General features: G+C 46.7%; 1 pseudogene across 1 annotated transcript; it reads left to right on the plus strand.

Moving 5' to 3' along the window:
• The first annotated feature begins 6592 nt into the window (after positions 1–6592).
• On the plus strand, positions 6593–10306 carry LOC309843470 (large ribosomal subunit protein uL1 pseudogene; annotated as a pseudogene). The gene is made up of 2 exons: positions 6593–6702; positions 9778–10306. The product of its transcript is annotated as a large ribosomal subunit protein uL1 pseudogene (transcript).
• Positions 10307–17993: the final 7687 nt, after the last annotated feature.

The raw sequence follows: 17993 nt of genomic DNA on the forward strand, positions 1-17993 counted from the left end.
AGAATTTCACAAAGGAGAGATGATCAGGAGGCTCAGGGATGCAGACCCAGCAAGGAGAAAAAGAGTTGAGCAGAGTCTTCAGGGAATTACTTTGAGGTGAGCGGGTGAGGGGACTGTCAGAGGCAAGGGGTTAAGGAGGTGGAGAGGAAGCAAAGCCACCATGAAGGATTACTCTTTCCACATGTGTTGTGAGAGGAACCGCATCATTGGGGAAGTCAAAGATTGCAGGAGTTTCACAGAGTAAATACAGCAAGCATATTTGGGGGTTTCCACCCTTCCTTCACTCCCTTCCCATAGAACCTGCACCTGCCCCATGGGCCTGCTGAGGGAGAGGGAAATGGTTAGCCCCATGCTCCTAGCCTCAGATGATTAGACCAAGGTGGGCACCTGATTTGAGCAGAGCCAATCTAAGTTGCCAATGACATATCATTTGAATAAACAGCCTCAAAAGATGACTGGGGACAGTCACATTCCTTCTCAGAGGAGCCCCAAACTAAGAGGTACAGATGAAAGATGCTTCTTGGAATGGCTCCTTGAACTGAAAATCAAGTAGAGGAGAATACAGCAGCTATTATCAGGTAGTGTACATACCTAAGTCATAGGACCCATAGGAAGTGGTTGGAAAAGAAAGAATAAAAGAACAACAGATACAGGGAGAAAAGAGGAGAAGCCATGAGTAAGAGATAACAGTAAGTAAATGATGGTGCTTCATATATGCCAAGCACTATCCTAAGTCCCTTATTTTGATACTACCTCATTTATTTCTCATAACAATCCCAGGAGATGGGATTATCCTCATTGTACAGACGCGGAACCCAAGACACAGGAAGTGGTGCCTCAAATGACTTACAGGAAAGCCACGATATAAAGCTAAGTAGGCTGCTGACTGCTGACTCTCTCCCTGTAGCCACCATGCATTACTGGTCCCTTGAAAGGGAAATGAAAGGCACTCCCTACAGCCTCTGGGAGCCAACTCTTCCTAAGCTCAGACACTTCCATTTTATTGGATTTTCTGAGACCATCCAAGCCATCCAGAATGGGTTTCAGCTCCTGGCAATCAAAATAACCCAAACCAAACCAGATGGGGAGATCTGGGCTTTCCAAGCGAGAGAGCCTAGGGACATTAGAGAGAAAAAAGGAGTGTCAATGGAGCAGACCTACAAGGAAGCACAGAGGGATGGGATTAGGGCAAGGGAGAGACTTTTCATCTCCCATAGCCAGGGCCATATGGCTTAATTTGACCATCCAGGCACTCACAGTGCCATATGGCAACCAGCTAACCAACCAAACAAGACTGACACATAATTCAGGCTGTACCTTTCTGGATGGCTCTGCCACTAACACAAAGGGTGAGGTTGGGCTCACGTGTCTCCTCCTTTCTGGGCTTTGGTTTCTCTGTCAGTAAGGAGGGAATGATGATTTAAAAAAAAAAAAAATGTAGAGAATTTGATTTATCAGGTCTTTGTGGAGATTAGAAAGGTGCAGATCATCACAGTGGGGCTGCTCCCTGTGGCAGCCAGACCTGGCATCTTGAGTCAGGTTTTCCAGAGACATCCTCTGAGATGGAGGTGTGAGTACAGGAAGTTTATCTGGGAGTCTGTTCAGGTGCAACACCTGTGAGGACTGAGGGCTGCTGACAGAGAGGGAAAAGTTGCAGCAAAGGCAACAGCCAATTCCATAGGGAACTTGAGCTCTTCAGAATTGTTCCAAATGGAGTCATGGGGCCTTTGTACCCTACCCCACTGGGATATCATCAGGCCTAGGATGCCTTGCTAGGTAAGGCAGCCCCCTTTAGTCAAGGGCTGTTTCCAATGAGAAGCTCAGCTCAGAGCTCATTTTAGGAAGCAGTGCCCCATGTGGATGGGGGAATGTGTGATTCGGGCTTAAAAGGAAGGATCTGAGCAGTACATCATAGCATCCCCTCAGTACCAGAACTGAGCCCCACTTCTCAGGGGCCAAATAGGGCAGAGGAGCCTGAACTTTGGGAAAGGTGGGGCACTGAGAGGAGCCAGTGGAGGACTACAGAAGGTTGTTCCCTACTGGTATAATCTCACTCTGTCCCTGCCTGGAATCAGGGAGGTAAGTGACCATGGAAAATGCTGCATAAGTCGGGGTGTGTGTGGGAACTATAAAGGGACAGACTCTTGCATTCAGTCTGATGCCCGAGGAACTTAGTGAGGAGTCAGAGAGCAGCTGAAGAAAATGAGGCAAGGAAAGTGTAGGGAGGCCGTACAAGTAGAGTTTGAGCCACATTTAATCTGAATCTCCAAAGGGCAAGGAGGTCTTACATGGGTCACCTTAGACAAGGGCGCATATCCTAGCACCACGCTGAATTTTGATGATTTCAGATCTCCAAGAGCAAAGTAGAAAGAAACAGCTCTCTGTGGGGCATGTGTTGCCAGCCCCAGCCGACTGTCGGAAGAGCTACTGAGAGTGTCCCTATCGGATTCAGGTGACACATGACAAGATGTGAGAGAGGGTAAGCCTCTGCCCAAAGCATTCTTGCTTGAGGAGCATTCTGCTTTAGGAATGGTTAGGACTGATCATGTCCCCCAGAATTCATATATTGAAGCTCTAGTGCCCAGTGGGATGGGAGCATAGCACCTTTCATGAGGTCATAAGGGTGGGGCCCTAGTCCACTACTGGTGTCCATAGGAAGAGAAGGGCTGGAGCGCACACGCAGGCCAAAGGCCATGTAAGGACACAGGGAGACTGTGGCCATCTGTAAGCCCAGAAGAGAGGCCTCAGGTGAAACCAAACCAGACAGCACCTTGATCACGGACTGGCAGCCTCCAGACCGGGAAAAAATTAATCTGTGTTCGTTAAGGCCCCCAGCTTGTGGTGCTTTGTTACGGCCACCTGAGCAGACTGAGACAAGGGGCTAGCCAGCCCGGCAAGCAACGGGCTGAGGAGGTTGGCGCCGGAAGCAAAGCCCATCTGTGTGTCCTCCTGTTTCTCTCTCTTCTCTGTCCTGCCTCGCACAGTCCAACGCCGGAGGGACTGGTGAGTGGCCAGGGGACACCTGGCAGAGTGGTGTTTAGAGTCTACACATAGACTCTGGATATGCAAATGTTTAGTACGAGAAATCGGGGCCTCCTGGGTCGCTTTGCAAACTGGCTTCCAGCCTGGTGTTCCCAGCTGCGTACACTTGAGTAAGGACAGTGAAGAGAAGCAGCTTAGACACGTGCCTTCTGCGTTTCCGGCCGCTTGCCTGTTTGTTTGCTGGTCACCACGTATGTCACTGACCTGAATTCAGCTCTCCGAAAACATTCGTTTCACTGTTATTCTTTTAGTTCCACTTTGGAATTTGGATTTAAAAAAAATATGATCCTATTTAAGAAAATACCCAATGCCCAAATTGAAACTGAAAACCAGGAAGGTGAGCATTTACTTCCTGGGCCTCCTTCTCTGAAAAACGAGTCAGGTACACTAGATTTGTGGCTAAAAACATTTTTTTTCTTGAAACCACAAGAAGCCTGTCCTCAAAGGAAGAGCTACCGGCCAGCAGGAACCAAGGAGGTACCTGCAGCTGCCCTGCTGGGATCCGAAGGGGAGGAGTGAGCTTTAGAATCTTGCCCACCAAGGTGGGGCTTTACAAAGCAGAGTTTGAGAATGATTTACTACCATCTCCTAAGGCAGTTAGTACAGAAGGAGCCAGTGATGGCCACCTGCCTTTGTCCTCAAGAGGAAAGCAAGGCCAAACACTCTCACTGAGGTGTCTCCTGAGGAAGAAGATGGTAGGTAGGGCAGGCCCATGTAGACTGGGGTGGGGGAAAAGGTGAGAAGGTGTGGGGTGCTGGAGGGTTCTGTCAGGTCCAGGAGAGGCAGCAGGAAGCACCACCATGGGAACCACTGAGGCTGGCCAGCCTGCTCTCTATCAGGAGTCAGATTGGTCCTTGCCCTGCTGCTCCCAGCTTTGGCCCAGGGTCCAGAGGAGCGGGGAGAAATGCAGTACACTGGGAAAGATCAGGAAGGCCAGTCTTTACATCATCTGCCTCTCTTGTTAAGCTGGGATCCCCACTTTCATTCATTCCCGGCACCCTGTTTCCTTAACCATACTCCCCCACCCATTGTTCTAGAACAATGGGGTGAAGACAAACCTACCGCCCCCCAAAGTGACCCAGGCTCCAAAATTATTTAGTTCTCAGGCTTTGCAACTCTCATCACTGTGATTTTGGGTATTAAAACAGCTTTTCCCAAATTTTGGTTCACAGATCAACCCATTAGCATCATCTGAGGAGCTCATTTGCCAATCTCTTCAATAATCCTTGACGCAGGGCTTCAAAACCTGGCTCTGTAACAAGCTGCCTGGCCCAAGTGATTTCTGATGCAATTTGGCATCTGAAAGCTGCAGGAAGCTCTCTAGACTTTCTGGTTCTGTGTGTATGTCTGTGTGTCTGTTTGTCTCTGCTATGTAGTTCCAGATCTCTTTCTCCTTGGGGCCCCTCTCTTTGGCAGCACGAGCTGGATTTCTCTGCACTCTGAGAACGTACCCATGGAGAAGTCTGTGCCTCCAGGCTCTTGTTGATATCAAGCTGAAAATGCAACTGTAGATGCACCCAAATTAAGATTTAACTATTGCTACCCTCATGCATTCCCTTGCCAATCAGCTGCCTCTCTCCATGACCTCTGGATGTCACTACAAGCCAGGTTTCTGTAGTTGCTGATGCTCTCAGAACAGGGCTCTCCTTCCAGCAAACTCCAGCTGGAATGGGGGCATCTAATAAGCACTGCCCTGAGGGGCCTCTGAGCACCAAACAGCAGGCCCTGTTTCCTCCAGACCCCAGAGCCCAGGAGTACTCTCATCCCCTGGTTCTGTCTACCGGGACTGGGGGCTGGGATGGGGGGAACTGGGGTCCTGCTGCCAGCCAGTCTTAAGGCAGAACGTTGCCACCCTTAGACATCCCAGAGGGATGCCCTAAATCAGCAACTCATCAGGCAAAAGAAGAATGGAGAATTCTCTCTGCATCTTTTCATGAAGTCATAGACTCAATCTCCCATGCCCTTCCTAGACCCTAAAGGCAGCAGAAGATATGCTCCAATTAGAGGCTTCACGACCCTGCTCGCCCCTGATCCCACGGCCGGGCAGCAGGGTACGGAGGACACGCACCCTTCGAGCACCAGGGCAGGGACTTGGTCTTCAGAACATCTCACATGTTCATTCAACCAACATTCATTTAGTGGTGACTATACGGCAGACTCTGGAGGTTCTCTCAGAAATAATTCTCCCTCAGGCCGACAGCACGCATGGTTTCTGTGGGCCAGGAGCAGGACTAACGTCTCATATGCATCATCGTGCTGCAGTCCAAAACGTCCAAGGAGGAAGGAACTTCTCTTACCCCAGGGCAATCTGCCCCTAGAAAAGTCTGTGCAGAGTGATTGGCAGACCCGGGAGGGTGCCCTGGTCACAAGTCCAGGCCCTGCCCCACGTCCCATTTCACAAGGAAGGAAATGAGGTTCAGAGAGGCAGGAGTGGCTGGTTCTCAGTCTTGGCTCAGTCTCCAAACATTCCTGAAAATGCCAACTCCTTTAGCAGACACCTGCCATGTGTGTTTGTGAATACATGTCCTACATTATGCACTCTACCATATTAATAGTGTAGGTGAAATGTACACTAAATTATAAAATTAAAAATACAGAGGAGTTGGAGTTCTAATATTTTCTGTGCACCCTGGCCCAAGGCTTTGCTAATCACATCAGGTACAGGTCTCTGATTTCTTAGCTATTACAATGGGTACAGAGAGGATGAAAAAGGAGAACTACTTTGAAATTAAAGTGACTGTAAGTGAAAATTACTCTAAATCATAAGCATAATTTATTCCTATAGGAAATATCAATTTAGCCCCTATGCGTGTCAGGACTTGTGCTGGTGAGTACAGTGGGGAGGTTGCTAATAGTCCCAGCAAGAGCCTGTCCACAAAGGGGCAATTGCTAAGGAGATGGGAGATAGAAATACAATTGTTTTGGGTGCAGATGGAATGAAGGGATGGCTAAAACACTAGGTCCTATGAGACTCTGGCAGGGGAGAGGCAACCTGCCCTGTGTACCGTTAGTGATGTGGTTAGTCCTTATTCTCCTGACTATGAGTTCATGGTACTTATCAAATATATTGTAGCAGAACACAAGCTCTACTCTAAAGGGCTGAAAACAAGACAGTGTGTCAACTGCCATCCTTGATAGCATCTGATCAGTTCTCATGTATGAGCCCATCATGCCTGCATGAGACAAGGCACTAAACCTGTCTAGAGAACATAAGCCAATCCGGGCAATCCATATGTCTGGGTGTTGGAAATAAATTTAGAAAGGCACGGTCCCACTGGATTATACCACCAATGCTGAGAGGAAATGGAGGTGTAAATATTTGGTGCATCTATTGCCTAGAATGACAAATGTGGGGACCAAGAAAGTACATTAAATACATGTGGGCCCTTTCCCCCTAAAAGTTCCTCTCCATGAAATGTTCCCTGGCCAGAAGCGTCTGGCAAACCTTTGTTGTTTCCTCTGCCCTCGACAGAGTCCAGAGAAAGAGAGCATGAGTGGATGATTCCACGGCCATACTTGGGAAAGGACTCCAAGCACACACCTCCTGATGATGGCTCATTGCTATCGCGGCATCCAGAGGACAGATTATCAGCAGGGCTGTCAAGAAAAGGGGCCAGAGAAGAGGCAGAAGCCCAAACTAGCTGTTGGTCTGGAAGGAAGGTGCATTAGTCTGCTAGGGCTGCTCTAACAAAGTACCACAGACTAGGTGGCTTAAACAACAGAAATGGATTGTCTCATGGTTCTGGAGGCTAGAAGTTCAGGATCAAGGTGTAGGAAAGGCTGTTTTCTTGGAAGGCCTCTCTCCTTGACTCGCAGGTAGCAGTCTTCTCCCTCTGTCCTCTCCTGGTCTTCCCTCTGTAATGTCTGTGTCCTAATCTTTTAAGGACAGCAGTCATACAGGATTAGGACCCATCCTAATGTCCTCATTTTAACTTCATTACCTCTTTTGAGACCTAATCTCCAAATATAGTCACATTTATGGTACTGGGGCTTAGGACCTTAACATATGTATTTTGGAAGAGGACATCATTTTTCAGTCCATCACAGAAGTGTTTCCTTAACTTTGTTAAAAACGAAACAATGAGAGGAATATCAAACTAACCAGCTCACTGTATAAAATGTCATAAAGGTTTCAACAAGACCTGGTGTGAATGATGGGAAGACTGACCCAACTTGTCCACTTTGGGCCAGGACTCCAGGAGTACCAGCTGCTACCCATAGCCTTCTCTATAATAAGAAGATGCTATGGACTGAACATCGGTGTTCCTCTCAAATTCATAGGTTGAAATCCCAAATGCCAGTGTGATGGTATTAGGAAGTTGGGCCTTTAAGAGGTGAGGGTAGAGCCCTTGTGAATGGGATTAATGTTTTTATTTAAAAAAAAAAAAAAAAAAAAGACACAAGAGCTTGCTCTCCCTCTCTGCTCTCCACCATGTGAGGACGTGAGAAGAAGGCCATCTGCAAACCAGGAAGAGGGCTCTCACCAGTACAGAAACTACCAGCGTCATGATCTTGGACTTCCAGCTTCCAGAACTGTGAGAAGTTAAGTATTTGTTATTTCAACCACCCAGTCTATGGAAACTTGTTACAGAAGCCTGAGCTAAGACAGATGGTGAGGACTCTAGGAGTGTGATGACCCAACCACACATGTGAAAAGGAAGAACCTCCTTGATCACCAACAGTTTGGGTTGCATTGCCCAGTGGGGTGGAGCTGTCTGCGGGCAGCAGCTGCACAGGCCCCGCGGAGTCTGACCACAAGGTAGAACTACTAGGGGTTAGGCCTTGGTGCTTGCTCTTCTTGCCCCTAGATTCTTATTAACCCATTGGCCTCAAGGCAAATCCCCTTCTTTGAAATGCGGTGCCTCTAGGAGGCAGTGCAGTCCAGTTTGGAGATCTCTGTTGCTGCGGTGGCCTAAGTCTCTGGGACTCCTGGAGAGGAAGCTCTTGCTGATAGGACAGCAGGGATTTTCCTGGGTGCTGACACCAGGAGGCATTTGTAGCAGCTCTGCATGGCTCTAATCTGGTTTATGCAAACCCAGTCATTTTGCAGTCCATAGGGAAGGCTAGGAGGAGGGATTTGCTTTGATCTATTTCCAAAAATGGTTTTGCATTTACGTGGGAATGGCTAATGCTAAAAATATTGCTGTTTGGGAAAAATGTGCACCCATCTATGTCTTAAATTCAGGTATTTTAAATGATACTGTGGCATCTTGGAACACCCAGCATTAAACAAACAAACGTGAAACTCCCTGTTTCATTCTTCAGATAAAGACCAAATGAAGGGAGGTGCCAGGCATCCAAGCACTTGTGCAAGTTTCCTGCCTCTTCTCCTGTACCAGAGTCTTCCAGGATCCTGTGCTCCAATCGGGCCATAGCTGCTTGAAAGCAGAGGAATGCTTTCCATCAAGGGCCCTGACGCGAGACCCTATACATGAAGACTGGGGAGTTGGCACCATTGTTTCAGAAAGGATTTTCTTCCACATTCTGCTCTAGCCCAAGGGAATGGGATCCAAAGAGTCAGGAGACTGGGTCTGAATGTAAACACTGCCTCTCACCAGCTGTAAGGGATTAGCTTAGGCAGGCTCTTAACCTCTGAGTCTGATCTTCTCCTTTGTAAGATGGACCCCTAACCCCCAACCCCCAGCCACCTTCCTCCTGTTATGGGGCTTTTGTGAGAATTAAATGGAGCAGTGTAGGTGAAGGTACTTGTAATGATAAAGCATATACTTGTAGGGGATATCTTTGGGTTTTGTCACCGAGCATCTTTTACCTCTCCTAGTAACAGCATATTACAACCTAAATTATAACCTGTAGCCTAAATTTCCTCGGGACAACAAACTTGATCCTGATTACTCCCTGGGCTACAGGTGTACTTGACCCTGGACAGTCCCAGAGCTGGGGGTGTGGCTCCTTGCCTAGGAGAGCCTTGCACCCTCCCAGCCATCTCCTGTGGTGGACTTGCCCTCAGAATCCTTTCCAACTGCCCCCCACTGTGCTGTCCATATTGCAGTGGTTAAAAAAACAAAACAAAACAAAACAAAACAAAACAAAAAAACCTTTCTAGACTTTTGTACACTTTCTAGACTTTTGTACAGGCAATTATATGAATTTAAATTATTTTCCAAAATTTTTCATTCAAACTAGATTTGGAAGGCAGGAATGCAGAAGAGATAGTTTTCCTATGACATTCACATTTTCTGTAGGCACACATGCTCATGGACACTTCCCATGTACAGTGGTTTGACCTCTGGTCCATTGTGTCTTGGATTTCAGAAGCAGTTTGGAGGCAATGTCAACAGCTTCCTGGCCTCCTGATCCCCAAATCACAAATATGACATGTGATCTTGAATTCAACTGTTCTCATGGTGGCCTCCTGATTCCGCTTCCTTCCTGAGTGTTTCAAGAGTCATAGCTCTCCCTAGCAAGTTCATTCCACTGTATTCTGGGAGTCATTTCTAAAGCTTCAATCTAAAACTTCCTCCTTTTGGGGCGCCTGGGTGGCTCAGTAGTTTAAGCCGCTGCCTTCGGCTCAGGTCATGATCTCAGAGTCCTGGGATCGAGTCCCGCATCGGGCTCTCTGCTCAGCAGGGAGCCTGCTTCCTCCTCTCTCTCTGCCTGCCTCTCTGCCTACTTGTGATCTCTCTCTGTCAAATAAATAAATAAAAATCTTTAAAAAAAAAATAAAAAAAAAATAAAACTTCCTCCTTTAGACAGTGGAGCTTGAAGACGGGTCAGCTTGAAAAACTATGACCATCAGAAGGACAAATCCTTCTCAGACACCATCAGGCTTAAGTCCACTCCCTGTCCCAAGTTCTCCATTTGTGCTTTGGGGGACCAGCAGCACTATAATGAGGCCAACACTGGCTATTCCCCACATGGACATTGAGACACTGAAGAAACTCAACAAGAATAAGCAATTAGTCAAGAAGTTGGCCAAAAGGTATGATGCCTCTTTGGCTTCAGAATCTCTGATAAAGCAGATCCCATAAATCCTGGGTCCAGGCCTGAATACACTGGCAAGTTCCCCTCATTGCTGACCCACAATGAGAACTTGGCAACCAGAGTGGATGAAGTGAAGTCTGTAATCAAATTCCTGGTGAAGAAGGTGCTGTATCTGCCCGCGTCTGATGGCCATGAGAAGATGACCAATGATAAGTTTGTGTACAACATCCACTTGGCTGCCAGTTTCCTGGTATCACTGCTCAGGAAGAACTGGCAGAACATCCAGGCTTTATACATTAAGAGTGCCATGGGTAACCCTTAGAGCCATACTAAAGTGGAGCTTAATTAAACCCTAGTGCTACCAATAAATAAATAAATAAATCTATCTCCTTACAATTTTGCAAGCATTCAGTACTAGATTTGAATCCCTAGATTAGAGTAGAGTAGCTTCTATATTCTAGAGTAGCTTCTATATTCTACAAATGAAGCCTGCCTGGTACAGAAGAGGCAGACATTTGGGACCCCAGGTGGACCAACGGGGAGTCAGATCACAGAATGTCATTCCAACGGTTGATATATAGAGGCTAACTTTCCAACAGACTTGGAGGTTATAAGGCCAGAGCTGCTGGCAGCCATCTTATCTTGCCTTCACAAAAGAGCTTGTCTGAGAAAAGCATCAATGAGAAGGGGCCAAGACAAGAGATGAGAGGAGCCTGATCTTGACACCATTTGGATACCTGAATCAAGCAACGTCTTGTGCCAAACCCATTCCTGGACTTTGCAGTTACTTGAGCCAGTAAGTTCCCCCTTCTATCTGAGACAGAGTTGAGCTGGTCCATCATTTGACCAAAACATAACTTACCAGCCGTAACGGTGACCACAGGAGAGAAAAAACCAGCAGCAGTAGTCAGATGGCTATAGATCACATAGTCTCAACCATAGGTCTGCATCAGAATCACCTGGTAGCATCTTACAAGGTACAAGTGAACATGTCTGGGCCTGGGCCCTCCAGGTCACATGAGAGACACCTGTGAGCAAATGGAAAATTCTCCCAGGTGAGCTGGTTTCCACATGTACCTCTGGAGAGTGTGGCTACTGTGGATCAACTCACAGGGAAGGGAGGATAAGGCAGTGGTCATTTCTTGAAAATACTTGAATGTTTGAATCTCAGTTCAAAGCACTCACATTATTTTTTATTTAATTTTTATTTTCTCCTTTTAGGGTTAAAAAACCTTTGCATTAAATCACCCAGTATTATAACCACCAGATGAGAATACTATCGAGTGAAATATTTCAGCCCAGCTTGTGTAAGCTGAAGCAGCTGGGCCATTTTTTAAAAATTATAATAAATAAGTGAATACATAATCAATCCCTCGAGTACCCACTCTCTGTTCTATGTGCTCCCAGAGCTGTGATTTTTCATCTTTATTCTATCCCCCCAAAAGAAAAGCAACATAGGGAAAAATGTTGACAGACTGTTCTCTGTGACGTCAACCAACAGAAAAAGCTGAAGTGTTGATGCTCATTCCAGAAGGCATTTCTACTGTGGGTTTTGGTGGATGCAGATTTAGAACAACCCTTCCTTTTCTGGAATAAACATTAACTATTTAATACCAAAAAGGTACCTGAGAAGAGAAGTCAAACGCTTTGATGTCTGCAATGTGTCCAAGACACAACACAGGCAGAAATAGGCCTACAGACCTAAATATTGATCAAGCATTTCTCAAGGGTTTGGTCAGGTCTTGTGTAGCCAGAGATGAACCAGACATGTTCCATTGGTTCAAGAAATTTATAGTCTACCAAGAAACAGACTTGGTAAAAAAGCATAATCATTTGATAACAATTTTATCTTTGGAATCAAAAATCACAAGAAGACAAGTCTGAAGAATAAGTTAAGTGATCAAACTAGCTGACTCTGAGGTCTGACTCGTAGGGTGGCTCTAAAGTCACTTCCCAAAGATCATTACTGCAAACATCATGAGCCTCTTAGAATGTGTGCATAACCTCCTGAGGTACTACTTTGAAGGGGCAAATTCACTCCATGTATAAGTTTGTTTGTTCCTTTTTTGGTTTTGTTTTCAGAACATATATAGGCAAAAAAGATCCCATGATTAAATGCTTGGTCGACAGAATTTTTCTCTAAACTGAATTTCCTCAAGCATTCCCTGGATGTGAATACTTATTAGGCCACATAAGCATTAACATTCAGTTATACTGGCCCATTGCCTGGGCTCTGGCATCCCCTAGAAGGCTTCTGCTGGGTATTGATGGAGACGACTCTGTGTGAAAGAACAGTCTCTGCTCTCAAGCCCTCCCGCCTGGCCCCTCACTGTTGACTGCTGCCCATGAAGGCACTCGTGGCCTTTTTGGCCAGGATCTCTGGGAGCAGTGCCTTCCTTCTTGAACCCCTGGATGCAATGTAGACATAGGGAGATAGACCTTCATCCCAAACCTGTGCTGTGTTTGTGCTCAGGACCTGGGTCTCAGAAGCCCCCATTGCAAATAGGTCTTTGACCTGCCCATAGCTTCTTTCCATTCCAATCCCAGCCCCTCTTCTACAGGACAGGGGTTGCAGACAGCATGACATCCAGCTCCACCCTCTCCCCCACCAGACTCTGAACTGAAGTTCACATCATTTCCTCTCTTTATGCACACCGACCTCTGAGTAGCTGGCTACAAGCTCACGACCCACCAGACAGTACATTCACATCAGGCTCAGCTACTTCTTTTTTTTTTTTAAGATTTTATTTATTTATTTGTCAGGGATAGAGGGAGAGAGAGCGAGTGAGCACAGGCAGACAGAGAGGCAAGCAGAGGCAGAGGGAGAAGCAGGCTCCCTGCCGAGCAAGGAGCCCGATGTGGGACTCGATCCCAGGGCGATGGGATCCTGACCTGAGCCGAAGGCAGCTGCTTAACCAACTGAGCCACCCAGGCATCCCAGGTTCAGCTACTTCTAAAATAAAGATCAAGCAAGAGCCTGAGGAAGTTAGATCCCTCCCATCACTTTTCTTTGTTTCTGACAGAGCTGACTTGAGGCCAAAGCTTACATTGAGTTAACAGAATGGATTCTGGGCAGGAAGCTGTTGCTCCTGTTGAAAGGTAGAGACAGTGTCTGTGAGTGACTGTGCAATTGAGACACACCTCACGGACTCCAGGGGTAGGGACATCCAATGATGCTAGGCCAGTGGAAAGAGAGATGCCACAGATACTGTTCAAGAGGGTTCCTTTTAGGGTGTTACTTTGTGGGGACTGCTCACATTCTGCTTTGTACTGGCTGTAATGTTTTAGTTCTTTTTTAAAATGTCTCTACCTCAGGGTAGCTGGGTGGCTCAGTCGGTTAAGGGTCTGACTGGTTTCAGCTGACTTGGTTCCAGCTCGGGTCATGATCTTAGGGTCATAGGATTGAGCCCTGTGTTGGCTCTGCACTGAGCACAGAGTCTGCCTGAGATTCTTTCCCCCTCTTTAGCCCTCCCCATCTGCTCCTCCCCCACTCATGTTCTCTCTCTCTCTCTTAAATAAATGAATAATTTTTTTAAATTTTCTACCTCATAAAACTATGGGGAGAATGAAGCAAGGGTTCAGATGTGAGGGGCCAAGTCCTCTAACTTCTCCCCATTGTCCATTCCCTTTCTCCCAGCAACTTCTTAAAACTGTCCATTTTATTTGAAGAGCTAAAGAAAATAATACATTTATATTAAACAAGCATGACCATATTACAGATTAAGATATATAAATTCACATGACTTTTTAAAAAAAGATTTTTAGGGATTTTCACACCCAATGTGGGGCTTGAACTCACAGCCCCGAGATCGAGAGTATCATGCTCTACCTACAGCCAGATGCCCCTAATTCACATGAATTTTTAAGATGGAATGAGGGTCTTAAAAGAAATTTCACCTGTGCTGCTCTGAAGCAAGAATTCCCTCTTGTTAGGAACATTTCAGCAGAAAAGTTCGAGAATTCTGATGTGAACCCCAGGGAGGCCCAGAAATCTCCCTCACTGAGGACAGGCAGAGTCAGCTCATGTGTTGGGAAAACCATTCTGAAGGAGGCATGAAGAGGTGGAGGGAATGGAGGTTATGTTCTTGAGCTCAGCCCCTGTGTAATAATTATACAAGTTGCCTCTCAAATCTAGAGCCTTCTGTGTGCTAGGGCATCCACATGCATTTCTCTTCAGGTTCCTAGCAGGACCTACACTATCACAGGACACTGAGCCTCCAAGAGGTGTAGAGCTCTCAATTGCATGGCCTGAATTCAGGCCTAGGCCTGCTGCATCTCACCACCCCTGCACCTTTTGAAAACCATCCCCATGTTTCCCAGCTTCTGGCCTTCCCCATCTCCAGTAGGGGAGGCTTCCAGAGTCTCTGAAGCCAGGCCCACCTATAGGAAGCCATGATGTTTTGGCCACCTGACTGGGTCCAGGAACCTGCCACTGGGTTCTCTTGGCCCTCGACTAAACTCCCTTCCTGACAAAACAGTCTCAACCATTCGACATCTGACTCTAGGATAAAATGACTCCAGATTTTTCCAGAGGGTCACTTGGCAATGAATTTCTAGTGGCTGTGGCTGACTCTGAAGAAAATGGGGTGTTATCCTGCCCAGAGTAGGGATGGGGCTTTTGTAATCCCAAAAAAGGGAAGCCTGATAGCCTCACATGGAGGAAGAAGAGTACACTCCTCCCACCCTTGTCACATCTCCTTTCAGGAAGTTGAGCTAGTCGAGTGTCCCAGGGAGAGAAACCAGCAGTTCCCAGCCATGGCACTTCATTCCTGTGGCTTCTCCCACCAGCCCTCTGCCCATGGTCCAGGGCAGAGTACTGATGTGGGGACTCAAGGCTTCTACTGATTGCCAAGGCAGGAGGAGGACGAGAACGCTCTCCTCTCTGGTGTATACTGCCCATGAACAGGAAATGGCTCTGACTTTGTTTCCTCTCAGGCTTCGCTTTCTGTTTCAAGTCTTTAATCTGTATTTCTGAGTCACACCAAACATTTTAGAGCAAACAGTAAGAAACAAGTGTGCTTGGGAGGGGAATGTCCTGAATTCTAATAAGCCATTTTCTCCGTAAAGCAACAACATTGCTTTCAGGTTCCAAATTGGATTCTAATCAGTCTACACTTGTCCCTCTCCATGCTCTAGAGCAGGAGCTTGGTAGGTGTGAAGTTCCATGAATGCAAGAGCTCAGACAGGGTCTGGAGGGGTCACCGGGACCATGCTCTTGGGAGGCCCCAGGAGTGGCTACACCTGATAGAAAAGTCAACTGATACTTGTTTACTAATCGTTGCTTATGTGCCAGATACTGTGGAATGTGGAGCAATGTGGACAAAATCTCTACCCTCTTTAAGCTTAAAATCTAACGGGGAAGAGAGATGTTAAGCAAAATTTCCAATTACATTGACTACTGTGAAGGAAAAGATCAAGGTACTGTGGGCGTGAGTATAGAGGATGTAACTTGGCTGGGGGTAAGAGAGAAAGAAACCTTCTCCCCAAGAAAGTGACATTAAGCTAAGACCTAAAGGGATTGCCTATGTGCAAATGAGAGGGAAGGATGAAGTACAGACAGCTCCAACCCAGAGGATCAACCTATATGGAAAGCCTGAGGTGAGAGAATGTCCAGGATTCTTGCAGTGGAGAGAAGGGAGAGAGCCGCGGGGAGGTAGGCAGAGGGGTGGAGACCATGGCTGGCAGTGGAATGGGATTGACAGGTTCTAGGAAAGCAAAAGCACCACATGATTTGCATTTTTTTTTAAAGATTTTATTTATTTATTTGAGAGAGAGACAGTGAGAGAGAGCATGAGAGGCAAGTAGGTCAGAGGGAGAAGCAGACTCCCCATGGAGCTGGGAGCCTTATGCGGGACTCGATCCTGGGACTCCAGGACCGTGACCTGAGCCAAAGGCAGTTGCTTAACCAACTGAGCCACCCAGGCGCCCATGATTTGCATTTTTAAAAAATCACTCTGGCTATTGTGGGAAGAATGGAGTCAGAGAGAGGCAGGAATCCACTCAGGGTGACTGTTGTGCCACTGTATTTGGTGGTCAGGGGAGAGATCGTGGTGACTTGCACCGGGGCTGTGGCAGAGAAGATGGAAAGGGGAGGATGAAGCAACAGGAGACAGAGCAAGGAGTGACAGGCTGAAAATCTTCAACACCAGCTCCCACTGGAAACTGAGGAGACCCTCTCTGGTTTATGAATGACCCCAGGCTCCATTCAAGGGCATCATCCCCTGGGTTTCCATCGGCTTGAGAAGGAAGAGAGAACACTTGGATGAGAAGTCCTGCAATTCCATCTCTGATGTGTGGAGAAAGGCAGAGCCCTCCACAGGCTGCACACCTCTCCTGCCATCTGCTCCTGCTAACGGCTCTTCTCAGCATCCATGACAGTAAAAGTAGATTTGCATAATTTCTGTGATGAAAGTTCTGCCAAGGAATGGGTGCCATCATATTCCAAAGGCAATCCATAGCAACATGGGCTGGGCATACCTTTCCTAAAAGTGACCTTGATCTTATGTTGTGTAGCTTTAGGTGACTATTAGTCAAAGCAGGATGGCCTGACATTAGGAGGAACAGTCTATCTGGGCTGAAAATGTGTAGAGCATGACAATGTCTCCACCTTCTGAAAGACCCCCCCCACCAACCACTGCCCTTATATTTTCTCCTTCACTGACTGCTTCCTGCACCCCAAACAATGGTCGTGACCACAGGGTATAGGGGATCCCCCCCTTTAGCTCAGTCCTCACTTCACCATTGTCAAAATGCGTATTCCCTGAGCATTGGATCTGTTATGATTCTCTTGGTTGTAAAAATTTAAAAAAAAGAATAAGAACATTTATTATATCACGTAATGAGGAGCCCAGAGAGAGGGTGGACTTCAGGCTTGTTTGATCCAGCAGTTCAGGAAGTTTATCAGGGATTTGGGCTTTTTTCACTTCTCTGCTCTGTTGTTCAGCATGTTGATTTCTTCCTGGGCCTGATTTTCTCTGGGATGCAGCATGGCTGCTGGGCATCTGGGGACATCTGCTTCCTTCCAGCAGGAGAAAAGTGCTTCCCGTGGCCCTCGAGGAGTAGGGAGGAACCTCTTGGGGGTCCTGGCAAAGCTCTCCTTCATCCCTTGTCCTTGTAGAAGCACTTACTAGTGAGAAGGTTGTCAGACAAGTTCCTCTGTGTGGCTTATTTCACTTGGCAGACTTGCTATGATCTGTTGAGACTAATTAGGGCTAGAGGTGGAGATGGGATCCTCTTGCTTTGAGTCACAGGGCTGTGTGGAAGAGTGGACACATGGGCAGAATTGAAGATTCTTTTAGGAAAGAGCCAAGGAGCCAGAGATGTTGGGAAAGCAACTACCAGGGCCCATCATGAGTTCTGGTTGGGATAGGCAGCACAGGAACTGCAGGAAAAGAGAATTGTGGGTTGAATGAAAAAACATTTCAGGGCACCTGAGTGTCTCAGTGGGTTAAGCCTCTGCCTTCGGCTCGGGTCATCATCCCGGGGTCCTGGTATCGAGTCCCACATCGGGCTCTCTGCTCAGTGGGGAGCCTGCTTCCCTTCCTTTCTCTCTGCCTGCCTCTCTGCCTACTTGTGATCTCTCTCTGTCAAATAAATAAATAAAAATCTTTATAAAAAAAAAAAGAAAAAACATTTCAATGTGGAAATTTTCAAAACATATAAAAAGCAGACAAAAGAGTGCAACCAGCCCCCATGTACCCATTGCTAAGCCTTGACAATGATTAAATCAGGGCCTTTTTCATCTCTTTCTCACCAGCTTTCCTGCTCCAATTCATTATGAAGCAAATTCCGGACATTGTGTCATTTCATCCAAAATTATTCCAGCATGTATCTTTAAAAGACAAGAACACTTTCATTTTATTTTATTTTGTTTTTAGTTTTAACAATTATATACATTATAAAATGCTCACCACAATAAGTGTAATATGGTATTATTGACTATATTCCCTATGCTGTACTTTTCATCCCTGTGGTTTATTTATTTTATAACAAGAAGGTAGTACCGCTTA

This window comes from Mustela nivalis, assembly GCF_964662115.1.
Source record: "Mustela nivalis genome assembly, chromosome: 11".
Lineage (NCBI taxonomy): Eukaryota > Metazoa > Chordata > Mammalia > Carnivora > Mustelidae > Mustela > Mustela nivalis.